This window comes from Lithobates pipiens, unplaced genomic scaffold, assembly GCF_037356315.1.
Source record: "Lithobates pipiens isolate NorthernLeopardFrog02 unplaced genomic scaffold, aLitPip1_a1.2 Scaffold_16, whole genome shotgun sequence".
NCBI lineage: Eukaryota > Metazoa > Chordata > Amphibia > Anura > Ranidae > Lithobates > Lithobates pipiens.
Window position 1 is genome coordinate 499943304 of NW_027507748.1, and position 15893 is coordinate 499959196.

The window sequence follows — 15893 nt, forward strand, 5'->3', positions numbered from 1 at the left end:
TTTTTTAATTTTGGTGTGGAGTTCCCTTTAATATCCATACCAGAATCGAATGACCTGATATGGACTGGTGGGAGAAACCTACGCTGTTTTTTTTCTGTGATTTTTACTCTATATTTCTTTTAGAAATGTAATTTTGCTGCGGTACAGTAATAAACACAGGAAAGATGTGCTTTTTTACAGGCATACTAAGGACATCCTCCAGGCACGATATTTAAAGGAATTTTTCATTTTTATTGTTTCACTTTAAGCATTATTAAAATCACTGTTCCTGAAAAAACGTCCGTTTTAAAAAAACTATTCCAATTGATACATGTCTCCTGGGGGCAGGACACATGTCTTCATTCACTTTTTATGGTAAAGAACTTGCATATAAACCTTCAGTCAGAACTTTGGATTTTTCAGGTTTGAGCCCCATTGACTTCTACTATTCCCACATATGTGATTTGACAGACATGTTTGCCGGCAATAGCTCTGCATTCCATTTGCATTAGCGCCCAGTTTCTGAGAGTTGAAGTCTTAATTGGCCATAATTGGGCGCTATTTTCCGGGACTTCAGGATCATTTATCGGCGCTATAGTAAATTACCCCCCCAGTGTTTCTTTCATGTGCACTTAGCTGCCTAATTGAAGTTCATTTCCAGCTCACTTTTTTCTGATGTAGCCCAGCAACATCATTGGCATTTGCAATTGTCACAGGGAAAAAAAACGATTGTTTACAGCCGTTTGTTGTGCATGTGGATTTTTGAATATAAAAGCAGGTTCCACAGATTGCAGCATTCTTATAACTAAAAGTAACCAACCGCACAAAGCAAAAAAGGTTTTCTGCACTACACTTTGTGATTTATTTGCAGAGACTTTTATTTTCTCTCTGAGGATGTTAAGGTAGATTAAACAACGCACAACTGAAATCCTCTTTCCTTATAATCTTTGTGATCAATTACTTGGCATGAAATGGGAATATCAGGCTGACAAAAAAACATAATAGGAAAGATTGATTTCTTTTCCATTAAGAAAACCTTCACTTAATGAATTACATATTTACTTTAGAGTCAATAAATTCCTGTTGTGTTAGAGTTTGCAAAATAGTCAATGCTTAACAATACTTAACAGAGTTAAGTCATTTTACTACTATGACTCTACTTTAAAGGATAGCTTAACCCAAGAACAAAAATTGAATATATTGCAGTTTAGATGTGGTGGCTGCATTTTTTTCAAGGTAATAACATGTTAAGCAACTACAGAAATTCCCGTCTTGATCTTTTCAGAAATGTTATGCCCTTGTCACTTCCTGTGAACTGTACTGAAAAATATCTTCCGTTCTTGCCATTTTCTGTAAACTACTAATTACCTTTCCCCCTCGGTATGAAGATGAAGAGATATGGACATGTTTGTAGCCCATATCAGAAGGGCAGCCTAGAGCGACAACCGCGGCTCCCTCCATAGATATGTTGTACAATGGAGGAGTGGTGTAGACACTCAGGGACCGGAGGTGTATTGTTTGAAGGATTATTGGGTGAAAATAATGCAGCAGAAGCTTAAAATAAGGGAACAAATGCAGCTACCACACCAAGAACTAGTAAAATTAAATACCTTACAATTTGTGCTTTGGGTTTTGGATTCAATTACACTTTAGGCTTTGTAAATGCAAATATGTGGTAAAACATCTACTTTGGTGAGGAGATATCGTGTACATAACATTAAACTAAAACAATGGGGTTGATTTACTAAAACCAAAGAGTGCAAAATCTGGTGCAGCTGTGGATGGTAGCCAATCAGCTTCTAACTTTAGCTTGTTCAATTAAACTTTGACAAAAAAACATGAAAGCTGATTTCTATGCAGAGCTGCACCAGGTTTTGCACTCTGAAGTTTTAGTAAATCAACCTCGCTGTCTACTTCTCCATATTTCTGTAGCCAAGGACATGGCTACTAGACTTGTGCACAACTAAAAAATTCGTTTAGTTCTGTTTCGTTTCTTTCCGTTCCCGTTGATTCGTAGTCATTCGTAAATTCGTAAAACGAGATTTTCGTGTTCGGACTAATTCGTATTTTCGCAAGTAACGTTTTTCGTTGAATCGGAATGAGTCGGCCGTATATTTAGTTGTTTTATAATTCGTACTTTCGGTAGAGAACGTTGTTTTTCGTTGATTCTGGACACAACTCCTACTTTCGTAACTTTTTTTTTTGTTTGTTGATTCGTAATTTTCAGTCTCTTACAATGGCGCTACCTAACGTTGATTCGTAGTTATTCGTAATTTCGTAAAACAGGATGCTCAGACTAATTCTTATTTTCGCAAGTAAGGTTTTTAGTTGAATCGGAATGAGTCGTATTTCTGAAGGCCTTATATTTAGTTGATTTATAATTCGTACTTTTGGTAGAGTACGTTGTTTTTCCGTTGATTCTGGACACAACTCCTACTTTTTCTTTTGTTTGTTGATTCGTAATTTTCAGTCTCTTACAATGGCCCTGCCTAACGTGCTTCGAATGGATTCGTAAATTCATTACTTTTTTTGTTTTTTTTGTTTGTTGATTTGTAATTTTACGTGTCTCTCACACAATGGCGCTGTCTAACGTGCTTCGAATGGATTCGTACATTCGTAACCTTTTCTGTTCGTTGACGTTTATTCGTAAATTTACACGTCTGACAAGACTGACAGTGGCGCTGCGTGCTTCGAATGGATTCGTACTTTTCTAATACATCACAGTTATTCGTAACTATTCGAAATCTCGTTTTTTTTACTTTCGTTTTTGACATGTGGCTATAGTCTCCGCCCCTGTATGCCATTTTGAGAGGTTGTATAGTGGTGTGGTGAGGAAGGAGCAGAGAGCAGAGCAGAGAGTTTTGTGTTTGTTTTTGTGTGTTTTGGTGAAATTAGAATGTCTGGGAGTGAGAATGGACGTGTGAGACTTGTGAGTGAGAATGTTGGTGTTGGTATGAGAGTTGTTGGTGTGAGTGAGAGTGGAGGGGAGCGGAGGAGTGGAGGAGAGGACTCAGGGGAGGGGAGGAGTGTAGTGGAGGAGAGGCATAGAGGGGAGAGGAGGAGTGTAGGGGAGGGGGGGCGTGGAGGGGAGTGGAGGAGTGGAGGAGGGGACTCAGGGGAGAGGAGGAGTGTAGTGGAGGGGAGAGGAGGAGTGTAGGGGAGGGGGGGCGTGGAGGGGAGTGGAGGAGTGGAGGGGACTCAGGGGAGAGGAGGAGTGTAGCGGAGGAGAGGCATGGAGGGGAGAGGAGGAGTGTAGGGGAGGAGGGGCGTGGAGGGGAGCGGAGGCGTGGAAGGGAGAGGCGTGGAGGTGAGAGGAGGATCAGTGGGGGGTTGAGGAGAGAAGAGGAGGCGTGGAGGGAAGAGGAGGGGAGAGGAGGTGGGGAGGGGAGAGTAGAGAAAAGGAAGCGTAGAGGGGAGAGGAGGATTGGAGGAGAGGAGAGGCGTGAAGGGGAGAGGAAGAGTGGAGGTGAACGGAGGAGTGGAGTGGAGCCAAGGCATAGAAGAGAGCATGCCCATGGAGGTGGAGTGGAGCGGGTGCATGTCCAAAAAAAGAGGCAAGTGTCCACCCCTACATCAGAAGAGATTTCTGACGCCGACCTGCAGCATCACCAGCGAACTAAGAGACAGGGAAGATCAAGGGGGCCCGTATTTACCCCAGAGGAGAATTCTGCATTGGTTGCTGCAGTGAACAGAGACAAACTGAGACTCTTCAGCCTAAATGTCTCAACGTCGGCGAAGAGAGCAGCCTGGGAACGAGTCCGGGACTCAGTGAATGCAGTCTCCAAGGTTCGCAGGGCCACCTCTGGTGTCAGGCACAGGTAATTATTCAAATATTATATCACTTTTAGAACACACCACATATATGTGAAAAATACACAATATAGTCAATAAACTGATTTGAACGTAACACAAATATTTATTTGGCACAGACACAGAAAAGTAACATGTAAAATAAAAATAATATTGTTGTAACGTGTATTAACTATACTGTATCTTATTTTTTTCATTTGCAGGTTTTATGATTGTCGGGCGTCAGTTAATAAAAAGATAGAGAAGCATCTTCTGGCCCAGTCTACTGGAGGAAAGGCTGTGGTCTTCAGACAGTGGGAGGCAGAGCTGAGAGATGGCCTGCTTGCAGACGAGGATGTCCCTGGAGTCAGCAGAAAGGGTCCAGCCGAGCATCAGAGAGCTGGTGAGTAAAATAAAATATATCATTATATATTGCAGTTATATGTTGTTTCCAGCTCACTATTTTTTTTTTTTATGACTACGCATGTAAGACTTACGTTTTACTTTACATTCATGTTTTGCAGATCGAGCAACGTCATCTGTGGAAGGATTAGCTCCAAGTTCCTGCCCTCAATATTCTGGCAATGGTGAGTACCTAACATAAACACAAAGCAAACATAATAATAAATAAACATAATAACAAACATCTATTTAACATTTAAAGCAGACATCACTAAATGGCGGACTGTGGGCTAAATGCATACCGAGACACTGTGCCAACCGCCACAGTCCAGCCATTTATGTGCCGTTCTGCACACCGAGCCAGAGACACAGCGGGAGACACAGCAGCTCTGAATATTGGGCAAGAACGGAGCTTTTGAAGATAACTTTCCAAATTAACCAGCAGGCGATTGGTTGCTAGCAACCAATCACCTGCTGGTTAACTTCAGCACCTCCCGCTCCTACCCACTATTCAGTGCTGCTGTGTCTCCCACTGTGTCTCCAACTCTGTGAGACCAAATAAGGTAGCAAGGGGCAGAGCTGTGGAGGCTGTATTCTGACAGGGGCAGAGCTGGGAGGTTAAGATGGGGAAACTGGCAGAGATGCAGGAGGCTGTGTAATGTGAAGGGAGCCAGAGTTGCAGGGGGCTGTGATGTGAAGGAGGGCAATGGACAGAGCTGTGGGGAGGTGCTATGAAGGTGGCGGAGAAGATTAAGATACCATTGTGAACGGAGGTTCAGAACACTACTGTAAACTGTGATGTGAAGGGGGATTGTGATATGCCAGGGGACTGAGGAAACTGATGTAAGAATGGGATTGAGAAATAAAAGAGGAGGGGCTGTCAAAGCACAATTTAGCAATGATTTTTCCTCTTATCTGGGACTTGCTCCTTTTTGTTATGAAGTCAGATTTATGACATCTGGCTTCTGCTGTGCTCCCGAAGCCGGGTGACAATCCTCTGCCGTCCATTCTCTGGCTGAGAGATTAGCTGATTGTTCTCAGCCAATAAATGTCACACTGTGCAAGGGAATAAAAAAAAAAATTAAAGCCCAAATAAGTCCTGTAGCATACCACTTCCCACAAAACAATGTATCTGTACAGCGCTTTGAGGAAGTGGTTGTACCGGGGTGATAAGCAGCTGCAGCCGTCACCCCGGTACCTCTTTTTAGATCTGGTGGTTGGCTTTGCTATAACAACCGATGCGGCTCCGAAGCTGCTCAGCTGTCATCATAAGGAGTGGGAGAGGATACGACAAGCCCCCCACCTGCCGCTTTCCACCACGTCGCCCGGGTCTCCAGTCCGGAGCGACCAGCCGGCACGTCCGCCGGCATGCCAGAGTCGCAAACAAAGCCAGAATCGGCTTCAATCGAGTCTCCAATGTAGTAACTCAGAAGTTACGTACTCGTTTACATGGCTGCCAATGGCACCGATATGAAAAAATCCACAGTATTCAAATATGCAGATTTTTGCTTTTTCAATACTTGTACATGCAAAGGAGGGATTTGGGGAATGGGATTTTTTTAAAGTACAACTGGAAAAACAAAATAAATAAGAACAAAATAAATTATTTGAAAGTGCCCATAATGGTGTTCAAATCACACTTGTGAGGCATTGCCACATTGAGAGAAATAATTATAGCAAAAGATCTCTTCTGTAACGCTAAACTGGTAATCGTAAAACAAAAATCCCATGCTCACCTATAGTGATTTTCTAAGTACCATAGTTTCTTGCCATTCCAAGAGCGTTTGCAATTTTAAACCATAACATGTTCGATATCTATTTACTTTGAGTAACATCGTCTATCACAATATCCCAAAAAATTGGGTTAAATAAATTTACTGTAAATTTTTTTTTAATTCTGTAAATTTTTCCCAAAAAATTGCTTTTGAAAGGCCACTGTGCAAATACACACACACACACACACACATATATATATATATATATATATATATATATATATATATGATGTTTGTGGTTCTCAGTAATTTTCTATAATGATTTTAAATTGTAAACAATAACTGACAGAAATAGGCTTGGTCCAGAAGTGGTTACCTTAACTCTTTTTTATTCTATCTTTAACAGAAAGCCTGAGCCATATCCCGGACCCTCCAGCATCAGCTTCTGTCAGGAAGCAGCGGCACATTACTCCTCAACGTAAGTAGAATACGCAAGCTGCCAATATAAAGAAACAGGACACGAGGCACCATCATCATCCACACGTTACAAACAAGCATTATAAAACACATAAAAAGCTATTAAACAACCATCCATTTTTAAGTTCATACACACACACCTCAAACTAGGGGTCGACCGATTATTGGTGGCCACTTTTTTGTAATAATCGTTATCGTTGACAAACTTACCAATATAGTGCTTCGAGGTGTTGTACTGGGGTGATGCCTGCAGCGGCAGACATCACCCGGTACCGTTTTTTAACAACCGATATGGCTAAGCAGCCGCTTGTCTGTTATTACAAACAGCCGGAGGGGATGTCCTCCCCAGAAGTGCAGTCGCTGTAAATCTGAGGAGAAACTCTGAAATGAGGTGGAGCTCTGCTGATTTTATCATCCAATTGTGTACAAGCAAACATTCTGTTTTTTTATTTTCCTTGCATGTCCCCCTCAGATCTACAGTGCACTTGTAGTGGCAAGTGTATTTTCCTTTAGTAAATAGACCCCACTGTTTGTATTGTAACCTATAATTGTTTATTCTATTACTACAATATTTGGAAATGCATCTGATCTTAGTATCCGACCGCCACTACAATCGGCCACCAGTAACTAGGGTGGAACTTATAAAAGAGTAGCAAAAATAAAATATTTGCTATATAATGAAAAGAAAAACAAACATATGTTTCTTTAAAGCATTTGTTAACCTAAAAAAACCAAACCTGTTCCCTTAACAACTTAAGGAAGGACCACATGCCGCAGTTATACGTCGGCTGTTTGAAGAGGACCACCATTGTTATGGCAGCAGATAGCTGCCATAACCCCGGTATCTTCTTCAGCGGGCGGTCCTCTTTCAGATAAAAGTGGTCACTTCGGCAGACTTGCCGCGAGTTCACTTTTATCAGGGGCATGAGAGGCCCACCACGCTCCAGTCGCCTCTGCCGCTTACCAGTAGCAGTGGAGACGATCAGGTCCACTTCTGCCCTCCAGTCTTAAAGGGGCTTTTTTGGGGGGGGGGGAATATGACAATTCTTTTTATATACATTTTTTTTGCACTTTAGTGTAAATATGAGATCTGAGGTCTTTTTGACCCCAGATTTCACATTATAGAGGACCTTTCATTCTTTTTTTCTATTACATGGGATGTTTGTTTACATTCCTTGTAATAGGAATATATGTGACACAAAATATATTTCTTTTTTAAAGGACAGTGTCAAAATAAAAAATTAAAAGTAAAATAAATATTTTTATTCTAATGTCTAGAAATCTATTTCTTTGAATGCTATCATCAACATTGGCTATCTCGTCTATTTCAGATCAACAAGACCAGTCAGAGGGGAGAGCACAATGCAGCCTGCCTTGCTCACCTGTCCTTATTTGCGAGGGCATTGAGCTCCAGAATGAGCCAGAGCTTACCCCTGTGATTCCCCAGACTCCTGTCTTCTCCCCATGGCCAGAGGAGGCCACGGGCCATGTTTCCCGCATCCTGCCACCATCTGATGCTGCCCCTGGTGTGCCTCTACAGGAGCAGCCACAGCTGTTGCCCCCTCGTACCCAGATGGCACTGCCATCTACTGCTGTACCACCTGGACCAGCAACTGTCCCCGATGCAGTGCATCAGAGGCTCCTCAGAGAACTTCAGAGTCTGGCAAGTGACAATAGAAGGATGTCACGGGACATCAGGAGGTTAACCCGGAGCATTCAACTTGCAGCCAGGCAACAGACTGACCATATGGAGATTATGTTGGCCCGAGTAAACCAACAGCAGAACCAGGCAATGGAGCATTTGAGACTCTCTTTGATGGAAGCAATTTCCAGGCACAATGCTCCATTGCCTGGGAGCTCGTCTGCTAGTACTCAGAGCAGCAGAGAACCCTCTCCTTCGGAAATCTGAGGGCTAGTTCTTCCTCTGTTCCAGGACCCAAGGCAGCTCAGCTCACCTTTTTGTTAATAGTTGTATATATGTATACGTGTTAATATACATGTTTTTTTTCTACAATTGTTTGTGCAAATTATTTTTGCCTAATAAAAGCATACTTTAGTGCTTATATATTGATTATTATGTGACATTGTACACTTTATTACATAGCTGGTTGCTTAATAAAAACTCACATGCTATCACACATGGTAATCAACGTAAACAGTTAAAAGAACATCTTTGCCAGTTGTCACCGACAACTTCATTTAGGTTTAGCTAGGTATTATACTGCCTCGCTGACCTTACTATTCTCTTTCTTTTTCCGCATCATTATATGTTGTAGTTCAAAGTTGCAGTAACAGAAATGGAAATAGTATTAGTCGTGATGACTAATACTATTTCCATTTCTGTTACTGAAACTTTGGACTACAACATATAATGACCTGGAAAAGTGTTCGAGTCTTTATTTTATGTTTGAAAGGAACATGCATCACTTGAGATTCCCTCCACGTATGGATACCGGTATTGGATACGAGTAATCTTTTATCTGTACTCGTCAATACCAAATACCATTACCTGCGTCCAGGTGCCACGAGGGAGCTTGGCGCCGGCTTCCCTGCCAATCAAGAATCCGGGAGGCCTGGCTTTCTGATAAGCTGTGAAGCCGGCATCACACTCTCTAACAGCACCTGGATGCACCTGAATGGTCTTTGGTATTAGAGACAAGTACAGATAAAAAATTACGCGTATCCAATACTGCTATCGTGCATCCCTACATACAAGTTTGCCATTATTCATACATCCTAAAAGATGTGTATGGTTAATACATACCACTTGCATGTGTCTGTCATGATGAAGCCTCATCCACTCATTCCAGTGGTACTTTCACTAAATTGGCAAATAAAACAAGAGTTACATAAATGAATGGAAATCAATGATAGATAGAGGAGTAAGTGGGCAGATGAGCAGGTACTGACCTATTTCTGACTCACGGCAACGCAATTGCAGTCTTTCCTTCCTTGTCGTGGGTGATGACTTTCCAGAGTGCCAACTTACAGGTGCCATGTTGCCAACACTGTGGCCTGGAGATTACATGAATATCTTGGTGGACGGGATATATTAGCAGCAAAATCGCCTTGCCATCATGTAGGTGCCATCAGAGGGTGAACAAAAACAAAACATTTTGGTGGTAGGAGTATAGGAGAATCGTAGTACCATTGTAGGCCTTCATTTTCCTGTGTCTGTATGTATATTAACAGCAGACTCAGTATCACCATTATTTCCACCACCAGTACTACAAGTATAAGCAAGCAGCCTGGCTGGCAAGCTGCATAACAAAACAACAACAGATTTAACTTAAAAATACAAATAATGGTTTATCTAACTGCTTACTAGGAGAAAATCCAATAGTATTGTGTTTAAAGTGCACTGTTCAAATTATGAAAAGGACTGGAATAATTGTATAACATTATTTCTTATAAGTACATAATACAGCAGCTTGAGACAGTTTTGACACCTGTCCAGGTAGTGAAACCCTGACAGGAGGCAATCCTCCAAGGTGCTTTTTGCACTCATGCGTGGTCTGTGTGCTTTCCTGATATATTGCATGACCATGTGCGCAGTCGCATTGACAAACGGTTTGCCTTTCACCTTCATGGTGCTGCTTTATACCGAACTTAAAGGGAATGCATTTGTATTCCAGTGTCCTAGGTATTCGAGATTTGAGATGAAGGCAGGTGGAATGGAAATAGCAGGACTATTGCAGCAGGAAAGTTTCACAAACTGAATGGTTTAAAGTTTTAATTTAAATGTACAAATGATACAGCTGTCCCATTTATTTATTATGCTACTAAATGACACAGTTGTCTCAAAAGGACAACTAACTTTTAAGTTATAATACCAGATCAGCAGCTAAAACCTTGGGCAGTAAAATATCATGGCAGGAGGTATGAGGTGGGACTTAGTAGGGGCTCATTCCATGCCAAATCATCACAAACCAAATGGAACTTTGTTTTCAACCTGACCATCTCAGATGTTCATTAAATTTGATAGGATGTTATAGGGTCAGACATGGAGTAACTACCATATCTAACATTTAAGCCCTCACGGAAATGGTCAGGGTGGGACATGTGATGATTTGCCATGGAATGAGGGCCTAAGGGGATTATGTTATCATGGATGAGCATTATATTTTTATTCTACATCAAAGTCAAGAGCAGGGTAGCCAAGCTTTGGCAGGTTGATTTTTAAAAAAGCCATTTGCTCTAAGAGCTGAGGCATCAATTGTGAGCGCTGAGGGCATAATATATTTCCTGTTACAGAAAACACCCGCTCACTCTGGACCGTGGTTGAGGGACAGGAAAGAAGCTCCTGGGCTACCGAGGACAAAGCAGGCCACACATCCTTCTTCTCATCCCAGAAACTCAAGGGATCTGTACTGGGGGGCAAAGGAGGTTCCGCTAGGTAAGACCTAACTATGTCACCAGCAGTTTTTTCTTTTCTAGGGGGCTGTTCAGTGGGTCCCACAAAACTGTCAAGTGCCTCAGCCCAAAAAGCTGATGCTCTGGTAGAGCGAGCACTGGCAGCAGTGCTGCTAGTACCAGCTAACAGAGTATCATTAGACATCTCCAGCTCCTCTTCTTCTCCCTCCTCTATCTGTATTCCCATTTTCCTTTCCCTCTCACGTACCCTCTCTATCAATCTATCCCTCCAGGTGGTGAGAGTATTTCTGCGGAGTGCTATCTTGCCTTTTATTCTTGGGTCACAAATTGTGGCTAACATGAACTCGGGGCGAGAGTCGATGAGCTCTTTTATGCGCCAACTGAGTTGCTCCTTCAGCCTCCTCAGAAGGGCATCAACTTCAGCAAGTATATTGCCACCAGGCAATCGTTCCCTATTGGAAAGGAAGGAATCAATTTTATTTGAAAGGTGTGCAAAGAGGGGAACCACTTGTGCCAGGCTAGCACTCTCTTGGCTTAAATTGTCAGTGACATCCTCAAAAGGCCTGAGCACTGTGACAACTTGGTCAATCATGACCCAGTCCTCCCTGCCTAGTGGTCTGGCAATACCAATAAAATGTTCACATGCCATTGCGTGAATTGCCCTCTGTTGCTCAAGTATACGCTCTAGCATATGTAAGGTGGAGTTCCACCTCGTTCCAACATCCTGTTTGAGGCAGTGCTCCACAAGGCCTGCCTTTCTCTGTTCCTGCCTGAGAAGGTGGCTATCCTTCACACTACGGTGAAAGTGACCAGCAATTTTGCGGCACGACTCTAAAAGTGCTGCTAACCTTCCACTGTTAGGTCTGCTCTTGATGATAACACTAACGACTAGATGCAGGATGTGTGCACAGCAGCGCACACCAACAAATCTTCCATCACGGATAGCCTTTGTCATGTTAGCTCCGCCATCACTGACAACAAATCCCATTTTGACATTAGTGCCTGCCTGTCCCCCTAGCCACCTCCCTATCATTTTCTGAAGTGCATTTAGAATATTCTGTGAGGTGTGCTGCTGATCCATCACCTCAGCATGGAGGAGGAAGGCGTGCAATCCTGTCTTGTGCACTGTGGCAGCAGCCACAGCACTTGAGGTTTTTCTTGACCTTGCAATTGTTTGTGGTGGTGGTTGTATATCTTGCGACTCATTGGGCTGCCACCAATGGGCAGTCAAGGACAGGAAGGCATGCTGGCCACTTGTAGCACTCCATAAATCAGTTGTAAAGTGAACTGATTGGCCAGCAGCCTTCCCCAGCAAATCCTTCAAAACCCCAACACATGACCGGTACAGCCAGGGCACTATAGTTCTACTGAATGTGGTGCGAGAAGGGACCTGGTATTGTGGTGCCACAGCCTGCATCAGCTGCTTGAAGGGCTCCCCTTCCACAAAACTGAAAGAAGCCCCCCCAACAGCTATAAGTTGTCCAATGAGGCGTGTAAGTTTACGGGACTGCTGTTTTGACATACCCCGGTAATGTACCCCTCCAAAATGTTCTATAGTGGGCTGTATGGATTTGTTTAACATTTTACGACCTGTAGCTCCAGAAGTGGCTGTGACTTTGACACTGCTGCTGGTAATAGTGGTGGTAGATGGGGGAGACACACCCATTTCTTCCCTCAGCATTACTGGCCTATGGTGGCTAAGCATGTGTTGCTTCATCCCAGTGTTCGTGAGATGACCCAACAGTCTCCCACGGCTGACTTCTCTGCTGCATATTTTACATGTAGCTGTGCGGCCATCACCAACTGTCACAAAATGTTGCCAAATTTTAGAACGACGGGTGCTGCCACTGTGTGGTGAAGATTTTTTAGAGAGAATTTCCTCTTCAGCCGCAGATGCTAGAGCAACTTGCTTAATTTTGGTTGTAGCCTGACCTGTGCACTCTGCTATGCTGCAGTGTTTTTGTGATAAAATGGGAGGTGGCCTCATGTCGGGGATAGTGAAGGAGGTTACTTGATGATTAACAGTTGTGCTGGCGGCTCTAATGTTTATGGGAGACTCAACTGGAACAGGAGAGGCAGGTTCCACTGGTGCCGTTCTTTCAGGGGAATACAACAGTGGAGAATCAAATTTAATATGGGAAGGAGAATATTCTGGCTCATAAATATTTGGTTCCTGATCAAGATTAAAAGGTAAGGTATAATCTGAATCTTCCATGTTTGCGAAGGAGGATTTATCAACATCAGATGTTGGGGGGACCTGCTGAACTCCCTCTTCTCTCGGATGGCTAATGGGAAATGTGACTAAAAAATCTCCCTCATTACTTCTATGACCTGTAGATGTAATTTTTTCAGTGGTGATGGTGGTGCCAATGGGAGTAGCAATAGTGGTGGTGGTGGAACTATGAGCGCACAAAATGTCTTGCTCATATTCAAATATTTCACTTTTAGGCTGCTTAAACGGATGCTCAGAATCAAAAGCCTGTGTAGGTGGTAGTGTCAGGCCTTTCCTGTAAAAAAGACTTGGTGTCACCACATTTCTCAAAGTGCCCATAGCAGAGGTGGTGGTGACACAACTGGCAGTGGCACTAGTAGTTATTGTGCAGGTTGTTCTTGGGGGAAGATCCTGAAAAAGGCGACGACATGCAATAGATGCCGACTGCTTCCTAGTCTCAGAGCAGGACCTTTCAGCCCTGCTAGTAGGGGATTTTGAACCAACAGTTTCCCTCTCTGACCTTTTCTGTTTGGAGGGTGGCCTTAGCATAGCACTATCAGAGCTAGGCCTTTTGCAGCTGCTAGATCTGCCTGAACGCTTTGGCTGAGGCACTGAAACAGGACAGGCAAGCTGCTTCTGCTGCTTCATTTGCTTATCCATTGAAAAGGTACTCTTGTGAGACCTAACACGCCTACTGGAACGTTGTGTACTGGTGGTGGAAGTATGACTGTCTGGGCCTAGCAATACAGATGCTGACATACATGACACAGACAATGGTGGTACAAACTCACAAGTGCTGGTAGCGGTTGTTGTTGCTGTGTCACTGCTGCTGCTGGTACCAGGAGGAGGAACCTCATGTTGAGAGCTTGAATCCATCTTGACAAAATTTTTTACGAGACTGGACTCTCTTCTGCTACTTCTCAAATATTTTCTCTCCTCCTCTGCTCAAACTCCCTTTCTCACTCAGTTGTGGAATGCACAATGCAGTGACCTTTTGCCCTTAATCCAACCTCCAGCACAAAAGAAATCATCTGATTGGACTGTAAATTACTCCATGCCAGTAATCCAGCCCCCTAGGAATCAACTGATTGGCTTAAAAAACTGTAATTCACTAATATCCGGAATAACGAATGCATTCGCATTGAAATTCGTCCGATTTTTGCTATTTTTGGACATTCGGATGCATTCGGATGTATTCGAATTCGTCTGAATTTTGCAACTTTCGGACATTCGGATGCATTCGAATTTCCGTTCAAAGCAATTACGAATAAAACCGAATCCGAAAAAAATTATCTCAAATAGCGAATGATGCTTTAACGCGGACTAATGCAATACCAAGTCGACTCGTGGTTTTGCATAATGAATGATTTCATTAAATTTATCGGACATTCTGATGAATCAATTTCTTTCGAATTGTTAGTAGCTCACTAGGGAATAAAACGAATCGATTCGAATATAATTAAATTATTCGTTATGCGATTACGATCACAAGTCGACTTGCTGTTGCCGCGTTAACGCATTAACGAATTATGCCGAAGGCATTCGCTATTTATGATAATTTAGTTCGGATTCGGTTTTATTCGTAATTGCTTTGTTCGGAAATTCGAATGCTTCCGAATGTCCGAAAATGGCTAAATTCGGACGAATTTCGATTAGTTACGAAACTAATTGCACAAGCCTAATGGCTACAGTAATAAGGCAGCACGCAGGTTTACTGTTGATCTCAGAGAGGGCTGTTCCTTCTCTGGCTAGGTGCTAGGCAGGCAGCTGATTAGTTTCTATGCAGAGCTGCACCATATTTTGTATTCTCCAATTTTAGTAAATCAACCCCTATGTATTGAGATGAATGTTTGTTGAGAACATTGTGCATCAAATAGTACTATAACAATTTTTTCATTCTGTCATATGAAGTCTATTTTTCCAAACTATACATATACAGTACATCAAGACTGAATTCTTAAAGGGTACGCTCACCTTTACAGAAAACCTGTAAACTTACACTGGACCCCCTCCCTATCCCCCCAGGTCCCGAGTACCTGAGGCTGGTGACTACCTGCTAGGAGACATTGGGCCACTGCTTCACCGGTCCAGGGATTTATAATTCATAAAGGTATGTATAGGAGGCATTCTAATTGGTCAGCGCCATCATATTGATGGTGCCAACCAATCAGAACCTGCCTATTCTGTCCTGTCAGCAGGGGAGAAGAAGAGAGAAAGCCTTGGGGATTTCAAATCCCTGGACTGGTAAAGCGACGACCTGATGTCTCCTAGTGGGTAATTTCGGACCTCAGGTACAGCAGAACCTGGGGGGATGGGGAGAGGGTCCAGTGCAAGTTTATCTTACAGATTTTCTGTAAAAGTAGACTTAGGCTTTTAAAGACATTTTTATCACAGTAGCTGATATTAAAGTAGATGTTTAATAGTAGTGAACTACATATTGTATACCAATGGAACACATTTAACATAGCCCATTAACACATAATGATATATGAAGCTTACAAAATTTATTTCAGATTGATAATAACAGAAGAATCAAAATCACATCTGTCCCTATAGACTGTTCATGTATGAGCTCCTAAAGTAAAACTGAAGCCAAGACTTTTTTGTTTATTTTGGTGAGAGCAAGGGAAGGCTATAAACTCTCCTTTACTAGCTCTGTTAGTCACCAGAACTAATGTCACCATTTGAAGATTTCCCCTCTCTTCCAGTTATGATGACCACCCAAAATGTGTGATTAAGTATCACTTTCACTTTCAGCGATAGTGGTCACTAGAGCAAGCAGTGAGTAAATCTCCTTAAGGGGTATATAAGGGGTAGACAGATAGTAATAAACAAACCTGATGGATGTTCTAAACCCAATCAACTAAACAACAAAAATACATTTTTCCTTCAATTATATTTTAACGTCACCAAACATTGGCTCAGATACAAGCTGAATCTTAATT

The 15893-nt window shown here is 42.6% G+C and overlaps 1 long non-coding RNA gene across 1 annotated transcript; it reads right to left on the bottom strand.

Moving 5' to 3' along the window:
* Positions 1–3875: 3875 nt before the first annotated feature.
* On the bottom strand, positions 3876–4329 carry LOC143984433 (uncharacterized). The gene is made up of 2 exons (XR_013274856.1): positions 4266–4329; positions 3876–4168 (listed from the first exon to the last, which is right to left on the bottom strand). It is a non-coding gene; the product is annotated as an uncharacterized LOC143984433 (long non-coding RNA).
* Positions 4330–15893: the final 11564 nt, after the last annotated feature.